Source organism: Pogona vitticeps, chromosome 2, assembly GCF_051106095.1.
Source record: "Pogona vitticeps strain Pit_001003342236 chromosome 2, PviZW2.1, whole genome shotgun sequence".
In the NCBI taxonomy this organism is placed as follows: Eukaryota; Metazoa; Chordata; class Lepidosauria; order Squamata; family Agamidae; genus Pogona; species Pogona vitticeps.
In genome coordinates this window covers 123,620,876-123,636,092 of record NC_135784.1, presented here as the reverse complement: position 1 = coordinate 123,636,092, position 15,217 = coordinate 123,620,876, and the positions used below count along the sequence as shown (strand labels likewise).

Genomic DNA, 15,217 nt, shown 5'->3' with positions numbered 1-15,217 from the left:
TACAGGAATGCACGCATGCGTGCGTGCACACACTCCCTCCCTCCCTTGGGCTTAAGAGCTGGTGAAGTTCCTAAGACAAGGTTGTGCCTATGCAGAGAGATGTTGATTTAGATCGGGTTGAAGTGCTTCCCTGCTCAGAGGCATTTTTTGTGCTGCAGCATCAGAAGATGGCATCCTCTGAAATAACAGAATCTGGGCTCCTGGCAAATGCCACAGGCTTGCCTCACTGAAGACCCAGTCACAGATTGTACACATTTCCTCGGGGGCCGCAGCACAAATGTATTTGGCAAAAGGCTGCACACCTCCAGCTGGTGTTCATCAGCCCAATGCCCATCCACTTAAAAAGAGAAATGCTGATTTACAACCAGCAGGCGACCCAACTTTACTGACTCCCAAGAAACAGATGCCAGTTTACACCAAACTATAGTCCAAGGTAAACTTCTCAAAGGACACCCCCCCCCAATATATACTGCACCACAGGTTCCTCAGATGCCAGAACAGGGGCAAGTTCTTCAATGGTAAAGAACAGATATGAGCAGATCCACATTAAGCTGAAGAGGTCATAACATCTTGGCTTGTATGTGTCCACCACCACGCATAAACCAGGCACACAGCATTGAAGCAAAATATCTGAGTTACGGAACTCCTCAAACGAAAGAACCCCCCCCCCAAAAGAATCCATGCTAGCTTATCTTACTAGAGTAGGAGGACCCTTTAATTTACAAGTCAAATAGCACAGGAACCTTAGGAAAGACTTATCTCCCATCATCCCAACACTATGCTGGTTTCCCAAAAGAAATTGGACATCTCAGGAGAGATGAATAGATTTATGGCTCACTAGTGAGTTTCAACATCCAGAGGAGAACTTGAAAGTATTCCTACATTTCAACAAAACCTTGGGACCAACTTCTGGAAGGAAAACGTATTTGGAAAGTGTAATTTAACATGTATTTATCAGCTGCCTCCAAAGATCACAGTTCTTCTCCCCCACTGGCAGCAAGATATATTCTACCTTGTTTTTTAAATCTAACGTAAGACAATGACTTTTTTTTTTTTTTGTTCTACAAGACAGGAAAGTAGATACCCATCCTCCATGCAAACTGAGTCCTGCATGACTTTAATTCTTGTACTTGTTGTGGCTCCATACCCCAAAAATCAGTTTATTTGGAACAATATTTGAGGAGCACAGACCGAGTCTAAGACCACTTTGTATGCTCAGCAAGTAGAAATGTTCTATGCTACGCATTTCTCTTTGAATGGGATTCTGCAAAAATTCTACAAAGGTGTGCAGAAGGATGTTTATCTGCTGCATTCTTTGGGTTTGTGAATGAAGTGTATCGGTGGAAAGGGAGGGATAAATTACGTGAATTTCAATTGCACCAAAAGCATCCTTCCAGTTGGTCTCTCACTGTGATAATATGGCACCATCTTTGATTTCAAGAAATGTTCAGCACAAAGAGAAAAAGGACAGCAACCACTGATTTCATATCAGTTACAGAGTAGACTAGGCATCCTTCAGTCTCAAGAGTCTATGGTAACGTGCTCCGTATGGAGGACTTGGAACAGCGTCTAGTGTCGCTGAGAAGGCCGATTCAAGCGTGACAATCCCTTCCACACTGAAGACAAATACAGACTGTCCCCTGTCCAGCTCCCTGATTTTGCTGGTTTCGGGACTGCCTTTTTGCCTCGGCCTGCTGGACAAGTGTCTCTTCAAATTGGGAGAGGCTGTGATGCAACTCCAGGCTGAACGCTCAGATGTCAGGGTTTCCCATCTGTTGAGGTCCATTCCTAAGGCCTTCAGTTACAGAATGTATATGACATACGTCTCAATGCAACATGGGGGGGGCAGAAACCCAGCTCATCTGAGTTACTCAAAGAGTTTAACACCAACTACTGCAAGTTATCACAGTTCAGTGGCATGGGACACATGGCGCTAATTCATGTAGGGCCTGTCTTCTGCTACATGTTCCAATTCCAAACCAGATTCTTGCCAGATTCTCTTAAGGTCTTAAGAGATACACAGGGCAAAATCACAGCATTAAACCATCCTCTTTGCCCTGACTAACTGAGCAGGCAAGGTAAATGACACACAAGGCACGGATGAAGGTGAGTGAAGCCTAAGGCTCTAAATGAAGTCAGCTTCCTAATTCTGGCACAGCTGAAACAGCAAGCTGGGGTCTCATCAGAAACAAAAGTAAGCCCTACTGGATCAAACCAAAAGCCTTGCCTAGTCCACATCCTGTTCTTCATGGAGGCCAACTGAATATTTATAATGTCCTCAAGCAGGACATTAGAGGCAATAGTGCCTTCTTGCTCCTGTTTCCCAACCACATGTCCAGAGCCACACTGGTTTAAATCTAATCGTTATTCCCAACAGTAGACCTACTAAATCAAGAGGAGGACTTGGGAAGCCAACATTCATACAAGTCCCATGGATGCAGTGAGTCTATTCTGTTCAGTACTAACAGCTGAATTTATCTCTGTTTGCCTCCAGTTCTGGAGACATTCCATATCGTTGCTACGTCCAATAGCCACTGATTGCGTGACCACATTAAGACAAACCCTGCTGCTCACTTCACCGTTGGGATATTCTGAGCAGCTCCTCAAAATTATCCCCGAGTACACACATCCACTAAAATGCGCTAAATGTAATCTCTTAGCTTAAGATTCTATGCAAAAATAATACGGTTTGATCTTATAGTTAATTAAGCATCGAAAAGCATATTTCCTGCAACCCAGGCAGATCACAAGTAGTTCAAACACAGATGAATGTATAGCATTGAATGTCCAAGTCAAGGGCCATCATGACTTCCAGGTACATTTAAATGCCAGTGCATCTAGCTTTTCAAATTAAGGACTCATTTTATGGGCAATAATACCTTTGCTTGGCAGGCAGGGATTCTGTAGCTGCAGGACCTGGAAGTTCTGCTCCCCAGGTCTTCCTAAGCTGATCAAGTAGGCCATGTTTCAATGCAACCCAGGAACATTTTCCTTCAAGAAAAGGGTGAAGTTGGCGGCAGGAGTCTTGGGGCTTCTCCTTGTTTTCCAGTGTCCTGTCTTTCCATTTTCTTGCTGCCAGGCATGCTCCAAAACCTTCCATCAAAACCACTGCCTGCTCTTTCTCACTCTCTACTATCCCAGAGATGTTCCATTTTACCAATATTCTCTGGAGCACAGCTACAGGCATAGCTGATTCTAGTATATTCAAGGATGCCAACGAGGCGTAGTGGATACAGTGACAGATTAGAACTCAGGAGACCCAGTTCAAATCCCCACTTGGCTACAGAAATTCACTGGGAGGTGGTGGCAGCGGCGGCAGAACTGGTAAAACCATTCCTCAAATATCTCACATACCCTGGAAATCCTATTAGTATTGCTATGTCAGATGTGATTTGACAGCACATAACATAAAATATCCAAGACACTCAAGCTAGAAACTTGGGGATTGATTTTCTAAGGGGGTCCGTCTATGGGTCCAATCAATAACATCCCCATTTTCTGAGGGAAACAATCAAAGATTAGGAGCAATATTGGAAGGGGGGCAAAGGGCCGAATTTGGAGCAGAATGAAGACCTTTAGAAGCAGCTGTTAGGGCAAAAAGGAAGAAATTTTGCCTGCTACTCACCCACCCCCACGATGCCAAAATGAGAGGGCTTCATAAAGGAAGAGCAAGTTATCCTTCCCATTCCTAACTCATCCTTCTAACAAATCTCATACAATATTCTATATTCCCCAAAGCATTTTGGCTCAACATCTTCAAGCTTCCTCACCTTTCACAAGCAACCCAACATTGTGAAAATGCATTTATAGCTGAGGAGGGAAGGTGGGGGTGTGTGTGGAGAGGATGGGGACCATTTCATCTCCACTGAAAGCAGAAACCCACCAAAGGAAATTGGTGAGGGGGGGCCTTACATACAATAAATGGGGAAAGAAAGGAGAAGATTACTAACAGGTTCTTTATATGATCATCCATTCCCCCTTCATCTGTCCATCTGTGCATCCTTCAGCTACATTTCTCTCTCTCTCTCTCTCTCCAATGTCTATATTTGTCCCTTTTCTTTAGCTAATCATGCCGTGCTCCTCATCTCTCACACACACACTCACAGACAAATACACACACAGAGAGAGAGAGACTCTTTTCTAACCATATCAATTCCTAGTGTTCTGTGTCCCCCCCCCCAAGACTATTTATTTCCTTACTGGGAGCGGGGGAGGGGGCAGAAGCTCACCACAGGCTGCCATGAGACTAGATCTGCTCTATTTCTACCTCCCCCCCAATGAAAAATTTAAAACCAAACAGATCTGTAGCAATCCTCAGTCTAGCTTGGGATCTTATTTTAGAAACAATGTTGGTATCAAATTAAAATAATCGGAGCCTGTTTCCTCGCTCCCTTTAAATTCAGTGGAAGACTCAAAAGGGGGGGGAGGGCAGAAATGAGAGTAACCAATGCTCAGATCTAATGGAAGGGGAGATGGAAGAAGGGTATTAAAGCTGTGGTTGCCGTAATATAAGGATGTATAGTTGCTTCCCTCTAGACTGCCCCCTCTTCCCACCCTTCATGTGGGTCAACGAAAATCGGGAGATATTATACAGGCACGCATTATCTTTGATTCGAAGTGGGTCCTTCCTAGTGAGGGAAGGAGGGAGGGCTGAGCAGGATGAGGCTCCAGCCGCTCCAGGATCAGACTCGCAGCTCCATTTCCAAGACCACGAGCCATCCCCCAAAGGTAGGTTGCTTCCGAAGGGCCCGGCCTGAGGTGAAGTAAGGGACACATCAGCCCGCCTCCAGAGCGATACGCTCGGCCGCGGGGGCGGGGTGGGCATCGAGGGTGGTGGATGGCACAGCCCAGAGCCATCACAACAAGCGCGCGCGCGCCCCCCCCCCCCCCGCGCCCCGCATCCGCCGGTCGGTCGGTCCGCCTGCCCGCCTGCTCCTTCCCTGATTAACCATTCTGCCAGCATCCTCCTCCCATCTTGAAATTGTACGTGGGGGGAAAAAAAAAAAGATTTGCGCGCGTTTCTGCGCCCGCCGCCGCCGCCACCTCCTCCTCTAAAGCCTGCCTGTTACATAAAGACACGTATCAAGGAAATTTGGTGCTGCTGGTAATGGTAGTGAGTGATCCTTACAGGAGACGAAGGGGCAGCCGCCGCGATCTTATACTGGTTCCGGATATATATTTTTTTCCTGCAGCAAAATTCACCACAGTTTGGGGCGGGGGCGGGATGGATGGACGGAGGACAAGGATAAGCCCGGAGACAAGATCTCCAGAAACAGCCCTGCCCTCCTCTTTGTGCATTACGGTATTCTGAGGGTAATTTTTCTTTCTCTTCCTCCCACCCACCTCCCCGCCACATATATACAAAATCTGGGAGGGGGGGGGGAAATACCGCAGTAACGGCGGCGAGGGGCAGGGTATTTTTTTTGCAGATGGCTTTGTCTTGGGCACACGCAGAGACAGAACGGAGGGCAGGCGGCCGCCACCATCCTTAAGCGGAGACAGGGACCCTCGTTTATCGACCCCCTTTCTGCCTGATCACAAAATCTCTGGGGGGAGAAAAATGGAGCGTGGATATTGGGAGGGGGGGAGGAGGAAATGATCTCTTATCCTCCTAGCCTCGGAGTCCAGCCAGTAACACCCCCCCTCCCCCGTTCAAGTCTCAGTGGCGCAAAGAAAGCCTGTCTGCGAGAGACGCGAACCAAACATTAAGTCCAGCAGTACCCAAACCACCGAGGGAAACGGGGGGACGGGGACGGGGGACGGAGCTCAAGGCGAGGGAAACTCGGCATCATAATAAATAATAACAAGAATAATGTTGTATTCTCTCCCACAGAAAACCCTGCCTAAATCCTTCAGCCCACCCCTCCACAAAAGCTCGCTGTCCACATTTTATCAGACGTCGGAGGCCAACAGGGTCATCGATTTAAAAAAAAAAGAAAGAAAAGGAGGGGGGGCAGAGAAGTATTAGCAGCTCACTCCCCAGCACATCCACCGCCCTCCCCCCCCGCCGCCCCAAGACGTAATGTTCTCAGAATCGACCCTCGTTCTTACCTTCTGTGATCCAGTCCTTTCGGGTTCCTCCATTCAGGGATCCCTAAACCATCCTGCCGCCAGGACGGCAGGGCTCGAGCCCCCGCAGGTATTAGGAAACACGAGGCAATCGGATGCGTGATGCGCGATCTCGATCTTCTTCCGATCGCTCCCCCTTGGGGCGTCAATTTCAGAGAAACGTGGAGGGGGGCGCGCACACACAGAGAGACACACACGCGCGCACACACTCAAAACATCGCGTCCTGATTTCGGATTGTTTTGGCCGGGGGGGGGGACGAGTAAAAGTGGGGGGGAGGGGCGAGAAAGCAGGGGATGTCGGCTATAAATCAGGTACGATCCCTATTTCTGTTGTTATTTGTTTGCAGCCACCCCCTCCCACAACACCAGAAGGAGGGGGAGGAAGAGAAGGAACGAAAGGAAGGGAGGGAGAGAGAGAAAAAGAAGGGGCCGAATCAAAGCCCTCCTTCCCCTGATGAGATGTCACTGGCGGACGCCTCCAGCAGGCGAACCGCCTCGCTTAGCAATAGGAAAGGAAATCTTAAAATATATCTATCCAGCAGTCCGGGCATTTTGGAGACGGTGGAGGCAAGAAAACGAAGATCCACCCCCACCCCCCAATCACACAGATATGCAGGAGGGCGCGCACTGGCGGCGGCGGCGGCGGCGGGGTGGGGGCTCCGTCTGCCTGCTCTACTCGTCTCCCTTCCTCCTCCTCCGCTATTCGCCTCCCCCCCCCACGCCCCGCAATCGGTACACAGAAACAGGCACACTCGCGCTCACCGTCGACACCGACCGGCCAGGGACGATCGGGGGCTTGGTGCTCCGGGATGCACGGGCCTCTAGCCTCCCCCACCCGCCGCCCAGCCCCGCCTTGCAATCCCTAGCTTCCCAGCGGCCCCCCGTCTCTCCCCATGGCGTGAGAGCTCCCGTTGCCTGCCGGGGACCCCTTCTCGCCAAGGATCGCGCTCTCGCGCGCTCTCTTCCTTGCTGCGAACGCCCCCTCCCGGCAGACTCCACCGGGCAAGGCGAGGTGGCGGCGAAGGGGATGCGAAGGAAGGTGACTGAAGGGGGGAAGGAAGAAAGGAAGGAAGGAAAGGCGACGTAGGCGGGAGGTCGGGGTTGGAGGCGGGGGGGGGAAGAGTCTGGCTAGAGGCGATCACACAGCAGCGAGCCCCCGAGTCCCTCCCGGCGCCCTCTCCGCTTGAGCCTTGGCCGCAAAGCCAGGAACCTCCAGCAAGGATGCTCAGAGGGAAGCTCTCGCTGCTTGCTTTGCACACCAGGGACCGGGGAGCCGCGGCGACGAGGCAGCCTCTGTGCCATTCAGGGCTGGCGGAGGCAGGAGGGAAAAGACGGCTCGGATTCGAGAAGGGACGGATACACCTGGGAGGCACGCGTGGTGCCATACAGGAAGGAAAATCTGGAGCGGATGAGCGGATTGGGGACCGGGGAACGGACAGGGAGGCAAGCCGAAATCTCCCCGGTGGACTCGAGAAGTTGAGGGGGGGGGGAAGTATGGAGAGTGGAAATGGAAGGAAAAGAAGGTGCGGGGCTGAGGCGGCATAAAACGAGACGGGAAGGGGAAACCAAACACTTCGCGGGCGCGGGGAAGGCATGGCGACGAGAGAACCTGGAAAGGAGGCGAGGGGAAATTGGGCTTCAGAACCGAGGGCTGCATCTCGTGGCGAGGGCAAAACGGCCCAGGTGTGAGCGGGGGATTAAGACCAACAAGCTGAGCGCCCCAACGCGAGACCTCCCAAATTGGCGGGAGACGGGTTGATAAAGAGGAGAGGGAAGGACGGGATTTCACGGGGCCCAGGAAGTGAGAGATCGATTCTCCTAGCTCGTCCTAAGGAATGGGTACACCCGAGTTGGACTGGGAGGGCACGCTGGCTAATGCACTCGCCTGGCATGAGGAGGGAGGCAAAATCTGGCCTGGAATCCGTTGTCTCTGCCGGATAAGCAGAAACACCTGTATAGTTGGCAGGAGGAATCAAATGCCAAGCTGTGGAAGTGTAAATGCGAAGCTGAGGCAAAGGAAACCCTGGATTGTTTCATGTGCCATATTGCGGGGCAACTACTAGCAGAGAACAAATACATTTTGAGTCAGGGTTTTCCGCCCCTAAAACCGAAAGTTAGTCTGACAGAGGGGAGCAAAGTTCAGAATCCAATAAGCCAGTGGTTTTCAACCTTGAATAACCCAGGAATTCTTGGACTGCATTTCCCAGAAGCCTTCGCCACCATCTGTGTTGGCTGTGGTTTCTGGGAGTTTCAGTCCAAGAACACCTGGGTTGCCCAGGGTTGGGAACCACCGCAATAGGCCATCTCACCCAGTGAGGAGTACTGGAGAATTCAAGAGCTTGTATATCCTTCTTGGATGCCAGCTGGCCCTAGTAAAAGCATTCCTTGCCTGTCAATTTCGTTTTGTACTTAGGTGTCAGTGGAAAAGTTTGGAGTTCTACTAGATGAAAGGAAATACAGTTCAGTTCTGGCAAAATCCAAAGGTGTTCTATGTCAGGAGACAGGCTGATGCTGAGCTTGTATCGATTGTGGGAGACCAGCATGCCCACCCTGAACCGCAGCACAAGGTCGTCGAGGTTCACCTGGCCATTCTGGAGCATGGAACTATCTGGATACCCTTTACACATTTCACAAACCCATAACAACGTCTGTACTTCAGACCAGCTGAGGGATACAGTACAGTATATGGCAGCTAAGTAGCTGCAGAGTCACCAGCAAACTCAGTTCCGCATAGATCAAGAAAGAAGTACTGTAGTATGAAATACCTCTGCTGGAACTGCTTTAAGTCAGCAGAAAGTATACCAATGGGCTGCCTGAGTAGAAAGCACCATCATACTTTCGTGCAAGATATGACCAAACTCTGTTGAATGTTGGGAACAGAGAACAGGGGACCTGGCCAATGATGCTGAACTGCATAGCCTGTTATCTTTTTAACCACTGGGCATGCTGGCTAGGGCTAATGAGAGTTGCAGTCCAATAGCATCTAGAATTCCTCACTCCGTTCTTTACACTAAAAAAAAAATACTTGCCCCAGTAATATAGAGAATTGAGACCCATAAGCAAAGAAATCAATATAGTCAGATGGGCTTTTTGGTCAAAATAGAAATTCAGCAAAAATGAAGAAACTGGGAAAATAAATGCTTTGTCCTTATCTCTCCAATAGTTTAAAGCCACAGATTGCAGTTCAAAAATAATGTAAGAAGTACAAGAGTACATCATCTAAAATACAACATGATACAATAAAATGAGGTGAATGATTTGATAGACTCTGGTTCCATTAAGCCTCACCCACTGGCCTGAAGTTGCTGATTCTCAGCTCGGCTTCTGTAAAATGGGAATAAAAGTGTGCTAATATGTGGACCCCTTCACGGATTGCTGCCTTAGCGTGGCAAAGGGGTTTGAGTAATTCAAAGAAGCTATGGGCTATGCCATGCAGGGACACCCAAGACAGGTCATAGTGGAGAGTTCCAACTAAACGTAATCCACCTGGAGCAGGAACTGGCAAACCATTCCACTATCTTTGCCAAGAAAACTCCATGGACGGAAACAAAAGGCTAAAAGATATGATACTGGAATATGAGCCCGTCAGGTCGGAAGGCGTCCAACATGCTACTGAGGAAGAGCGGAGGACAAGTACAAGTAGCTCCAGAGCTAATGAAGTGGTTGGGCCAAAGCCGAAAGGACACTCAGCTGCGGATGCGCCTGGAAGTGAAAGGAAAGTCCAATGTTGCAAAGAAAAATACTGCATAGGAACCTAGAATGTAAGATCTATGAACCTTGGTAAGCTGGATGTGGTCAAACAGGAGATGGCAAGAATAAATATTGACATCCTGGGTGTCAGTGAACTAAAATGGATGGGAATGAGCGAATTCAATTCAGACGATTACCATATCTACTATTGTGGGCAAGAATCCCGTAGAAGAAATGGAGTAGTCCTCATAGTCAACAAAAGAGTGGGAAAAGCTGTACTGGGATACAGTCTCACTAATGATAGAATAATTTCAATACAAATCCAAGGCAGACCTTTCATTATCACAGTAATCCACATTTATGCACCAACCACCAATGCTGAAAAGGCTGAAACTGAACAATTCTATGAAGACTTACAACACCTTCTAGAAATGACATGAAAGAAAGATGTTCTTCTCATGTTTGGAATTGTAAAATTGGATTGGAATGGTAAAATACGGAGTCAAGACATAAAAGGAACAACAGAAAAGTTTGGCCTCAGAGTTCAAAGCGAAGCAAGGCAAAGGCTAATAGAGTTTTGTCAAGAAAGCAAGCTGGTCATCACAAACACTCTTTTCCAACAACACAAGAGGCAACTACACATGGACATCACCAGATGGGCAATACTGAAATCAGATTGATTATATTCTCTGCAACCAAAGATGGGGAAGCTCTATACAGTCAGCAAAAACAAGACCTGGAGCTGATTGTGGCTCTGATCATCAGCTTCTTATAGCAAAACTCAAGCTTAAACTGAAGAAAATAGGAAAAGCCACTGAGTAAGTCAGGTATAATCTAAACCAAATCCCTTTATATACACAGTGGAAGTGAAGATTTAAGGAACCCAATTTGGTGGACAGAGTGCCTGAAGAACTATGGATGGAGGCTCGTAACATTGTACAGGAGGCAGCAACAAAAACCATCCCAAAGAAAAGGAAATGCAAGAAAGCAAAATGGCTGTCCAATGCAGCCTTACAAATAGCAGAGAAGAGAAGGGAAACAAAATGCAAGGGAGATAGGGAAAGTTACAGAAAATTGAATGCTGACTTCCAAAGAATAGCAAGGAAGGACAAGAGGGCCTTCTTAAATGAACAGTGCAAAGAAATAGAGGAAAATAATAGAAAGGGAAAAACCAGAGATCTGTTCAGGAAAACTGGAGCTATTAAAGGAACATTTTGTGTAAAGATGGAAAAGATAAAGGACAAAAATGGTGGGGACCTCACAGAAGCAGAAGACGTCAAGAAGAGGTGGCAAGAATACACAGAGGAATTATACCAGAAAGATCTGGATGTCCTGGACAACCCAGACAGTGTGGTTGCTGACCTTGAGCCAGACATCCTGGGGGAAGGGAGTCAAGTGGGCCTTAGAAAGCATGGCTAACAACAAGGCCAGTGGAGGTGATGGCATTCCAGTTGAACTATTTTAAATCTTAAAAGATGACTCTGTTAAGGTGCTACACTCAATATGCCAGCAAGTTTGGAAAACTCAGGAGTGGCCAGAGGGTTGGAAAATATCAGCCTACATCCAAATCCCAAAGAAGGGCAGTCCCAAAGAATGCTCCAACTACTGTAGAATTGCACTCATTTCACACACACTAGCAAGGTTATGCTCAAAATCCTACAAGGTAGGCTTCAGCAATATGTGGACTGAGAACTCCCAGAAGTACAAGCTGGTTTTCGAAGGGGCAGAGGAACTAGAGACCAAATTGCTAACATGCGCTGGATTATGGAGAAAGCCAGAGAGTTCCAGAAAAACATCTGTTTCAATGACTATGCAAAAGCCTTTGACTGTGTGGACCACAGCAAACTATGGCAAACCTTAAAGAAATGGGAGTGCCTGACCACCTTATCTATCTCCTGAGAAACCTATACGTGAGACAGGAAGCAACATTAGAACTGGATATGGAACAACTGATTGGGCATCTCATGAGAAGAGAGGACTCCCTAAAAGATCCTGATGTTGGGAAAGTGTGAAGGCAAGAGTAGAAGGGGACAACAGAGGATGAAATGGTTGGACAGTGTCATCGAAGCTACCAACATGACTTTGACCCACCTCCGGGAGGCAGTGGAAGACAGGAGGGCCTGCCATGCTCTGGTCCATGGTGTCACGAAGGATCAGGCATGACTTAACGACTAAACAATATACAGAGTTGTTGGCAAAAATAGATTGCTGTTATACACACATAAGGAGCAGCAGCTTTCCACCCAGTCCCAAGTACTGGAGGAGTGATGCAGGTTTCCCTGCTTTCTATCACCTAAGCTAGTCTGTGGCCGTCACGTGTAGCAGAAGATGCTGATCCATAGCCAGCTTCACAATTCACTGGTCAGTCTGGTCTGCTTCTGCATGTAGAGCACAGGAGGGGGAAGTATCCCAGCATTTGTCTCAAGGAACACTACATCCTGGACCCTTCAGTGGTTTTGTGGATGCCATAAGGGGCTGGGTTCCTATACCCCTAGAGCTCTCACAGGGAGAGGGATGCAGTAGTAACCTCTGAGTGCAAAGGGGAAGCCTCACCTCTGCTGTTGTATAGATCATCTCTTTTATGATGGCACGTATGGCCAGCAATAGAAAGAGGAATAATAAAAGCTCCTTTAAATATGCTAGAACCAGGAAATCAGCCAGAGAGGTGGTTGACCCTCTGGATGGTGGGAAAGGGGAGGGAGGGGGGGATACTTGGAGATGGCAGAGAAATTAAATGAGTTCTTTGGATCTGTCTTCACAACAGAAGACCTTGGGCAGATTCCGCTGCCCGAATGGCCCCTCCTGACTAATGAATTAAATCAGATGCAGGTCAAAAGAGAGGATGTTTTAGACCTAATTGATAAATTGAAGATCAATAAGTTACCCGGCCCAGATGGCATCCACCCAAGGGTTAGTAAGGAACTGAGAAATGAAGTTGCTGATCTCTTAACTAAAATATAGAACTTGTCCCTTAAAATGACCGCAGCACTGGAGGACGGCACATGTCACGCAAAATCTTTAAAAAGGGAAGGAGGGGGGACCCAGGAAACTACAGGCTGATTAGCCTAACATCTGTTCCAGGGAAGATGGTGGAAAGCCTCATCCAAGATAAAATCTTAAAACACATAGAAGAACAAGCCCTGCTGAGGGAAAGATCAGCAGGGCTTCTGTAAGGGGAAGTCTTGCCTCACAAACCTTTTAGAATTCTTTGCAAAGGTCAACAGGCATGTGGATGTGGGTGAATCAGTGGATATTGTCTGTCTGGATTTTCCGAAGGCGTTTGACGCAGTCCCTCACCAAAGGCTGCTGAGAAATCTCCACAGTCAGAGTATAAGAGGGCAGGTCATCTTATGGATTGAGAATTGGTTGAGAACCAGGAAACAGAGAGTAGGTGTCAATGGGCAATTTTCACAATGGAGAGAAGTGAAGGGTGGTGTGCCCCAAGGATCTGTCCTGGGACTGGTGTTTTTCTAACCTGTTCATAAATGACCTGGAGACAGGGATAAGCAATGAAGTGGCCAAGTTCCAGATGACATGAAACTTTTCTGGGTGGTGAAGACCAGAAGGGATTGTGAAGAGCTCCAGAAGGATCTCTATAAACTAGGAGAATTGGCGGCAAAATGGCAAATGCGTTTCAAGATAAGAAAATGTAAAGTAATGCACACTGCGGCAAAAAATCAAAACTTTAGTTATCAGTTAATGGGTTCTGAGCTGTCCGTGATGGATCAGGAAAGAGATCTTAGTGTACTGGTGGACAGCTTGAAGGAAGTGTCAACTCAGTGTGCAGTGGCAATGAAGAAGGCCAGTTCCATGCTAGGGGTCATTAAAAAGGGGGATTGAAAATAAAACAGCCAGCATTATAATGCCATTGTACAAAATGCTGGTAAGGCCACACCTGGAGTATTGCATACAGTTCTGGTCGCTGCACCTCAAAAAAGACATTGTGGAACTGGAAAAGGTGCAGGAGAGAGCGACTAAAATGATGACTGGGCTGGGACACTTTCCTTATGAGGAAAGGCTACAGCGTTTGGGGCTCTTTAGTCTAGAGAAAAGGCGCCTGAGGGGGGACATGACTGAGACGTATAAAATTATGCAGTGGTTGGATAAAGTGGATAGAGGGAAGCTCCAGTCCAGGTGATAGGTGAGGAAAACTATCTGACGTACCAATTAGCAGCTGTTTGGCAGATACTGTACCTTTATCCCAGCTTCCTGTGTTATTTTACCTGAAGATTCAGGTAAAGGAGTAGGTGCATCAGTGCAGCTTAGATTCTTGCATCACCTTGAAGGCTAATATGTTTTGTTTTAGCATAAGCTTTTGTGGGCTGCAGCCTGCTTTGTCAGATGCATGGAGTATGGCCTCAGTGAACAGGCATCTATACACACTCTCTCCACCCCCCCTTCTAATAAAAATGGTATCTATGTTTGGATTTTTTAAGCAGCTAAACATATTAATCTGTTGCAGTGAAAATAACCAGGAGCCTTCCGATGTGTTAAAGTCTGACTATTCGTTATTGTTAGCACAGTAAAGCATGACAATTCATTATCAAGATGCATCTGAAGAAGTGGGCTGCAGTCCAGAAAAGCTTATGGCAAAAAGAACTTACAAGTTTTTAAGGTGCCAGGAGACAGCTTGTTATCTCTGCTTGGAAATACTTGTCACCAGTCAATGGTCTTTGAGGAGTCACCATTAAGATCTGTATTCTTCATATCAGAAAGATTGTTAAATGACCCTGAATTTCATGCTGTTTATTGCCTTCTCTCCTCCCACAGTGTATAAATAGGTGTCTACTGATGCTGCAACTCCATGCATGTGAAGACGTGGCTGCAGTCCACAAAACCTCAAGCGACATAAAACTTGCTCATCTTAACGTGCCACAATGCTGTTGGTTTTGCTGCTTTACCTGAAGATATTAAGGATGGAGTTTACACTCAAGCCATGAGTTCCGCATCTGAGCCATGCCTCTCCCCACCTTGGCGCCCCATTTTAGTAGCTTTTCCTAAGTAAAGAGCCTGAAAATAACAGTTGAACTCCAGGGCCCATTATTCTTGACCATTTACTGTACAGTTTGAAACTGGTGGGTGACAGAGCACAGTCGCACCTGGAGGGCTTACAGGTTCCCCAGCCCTTGTATGTAGCAGTGCAAAATTAGGAGGCAAGGAAAGGACAAAGCGGTTTCTGAGGGGATAAGCTCTGGCTCATGTAAATGAGTTGTAAGGAATGTGGTGATTTGTAGTTGAAGTACTGGTGGCTTTGGATGAGGCAGGAGAAGTCATTCTCTCTCCCCCCCCCCAAAAAAATTCAGGCTGAGGTCCCTGTCTGCTGGATCCATGGCTGCACCTGGGTGAACAGAGAAATATTCCATCCTCCTCACTACCCCCTCCCGCCCTCCCTCAACATGACATAGGGCCATTTCGACCTGTTGCAGTCCTACCTGAAGAAGACATTATTTTTTTCTTC

At 47.7% G+C, this 15,217-nt stretch overlaps 1 protein-coding gene and 1 long non-coding RNA gene across 9 annotated transcripts in view; one reads left to right on the top strand and one right to left on the bottom strand.

Moving 5' to 3' along the window:
* ADGRL1 (adhesion G protein-coupled receptor L1) overlaps window positions 1–6,664 on the bottom strand; it is a 176,280-nt gene extending 169,616 nt beyond the window's left edge. For 7 of the 8 annotated variants that reach the window (XM_078385866.1, XM_078385868.1, XM_078385867.1 and 4 more), the window contains exon 1: window positions 6,052–6,664. The gene's annotated coding sequence lies outside the window, so the exon portion shown is untranslated. The remainder of the gene's footprint in view (window positions 1–6,051) is intronic. The other variant, XM_078385869.1, reaches the window with a different exon arrangement.
* Window positions 4,463–14,779, top strand: LOC110082646 (uncharacterized). Its single transcript, XR_012083756.2, has 2 exons — window positions 4,463–4,728; window positions 14,530–14,779. It is a non-coding gene; the product is annotated as an uncharacterized LOC110082646 (long non-coding RNA).
* The last annotated feature ends 438 nt before the right edge of the window (window positions 14,780–15,217 follow it).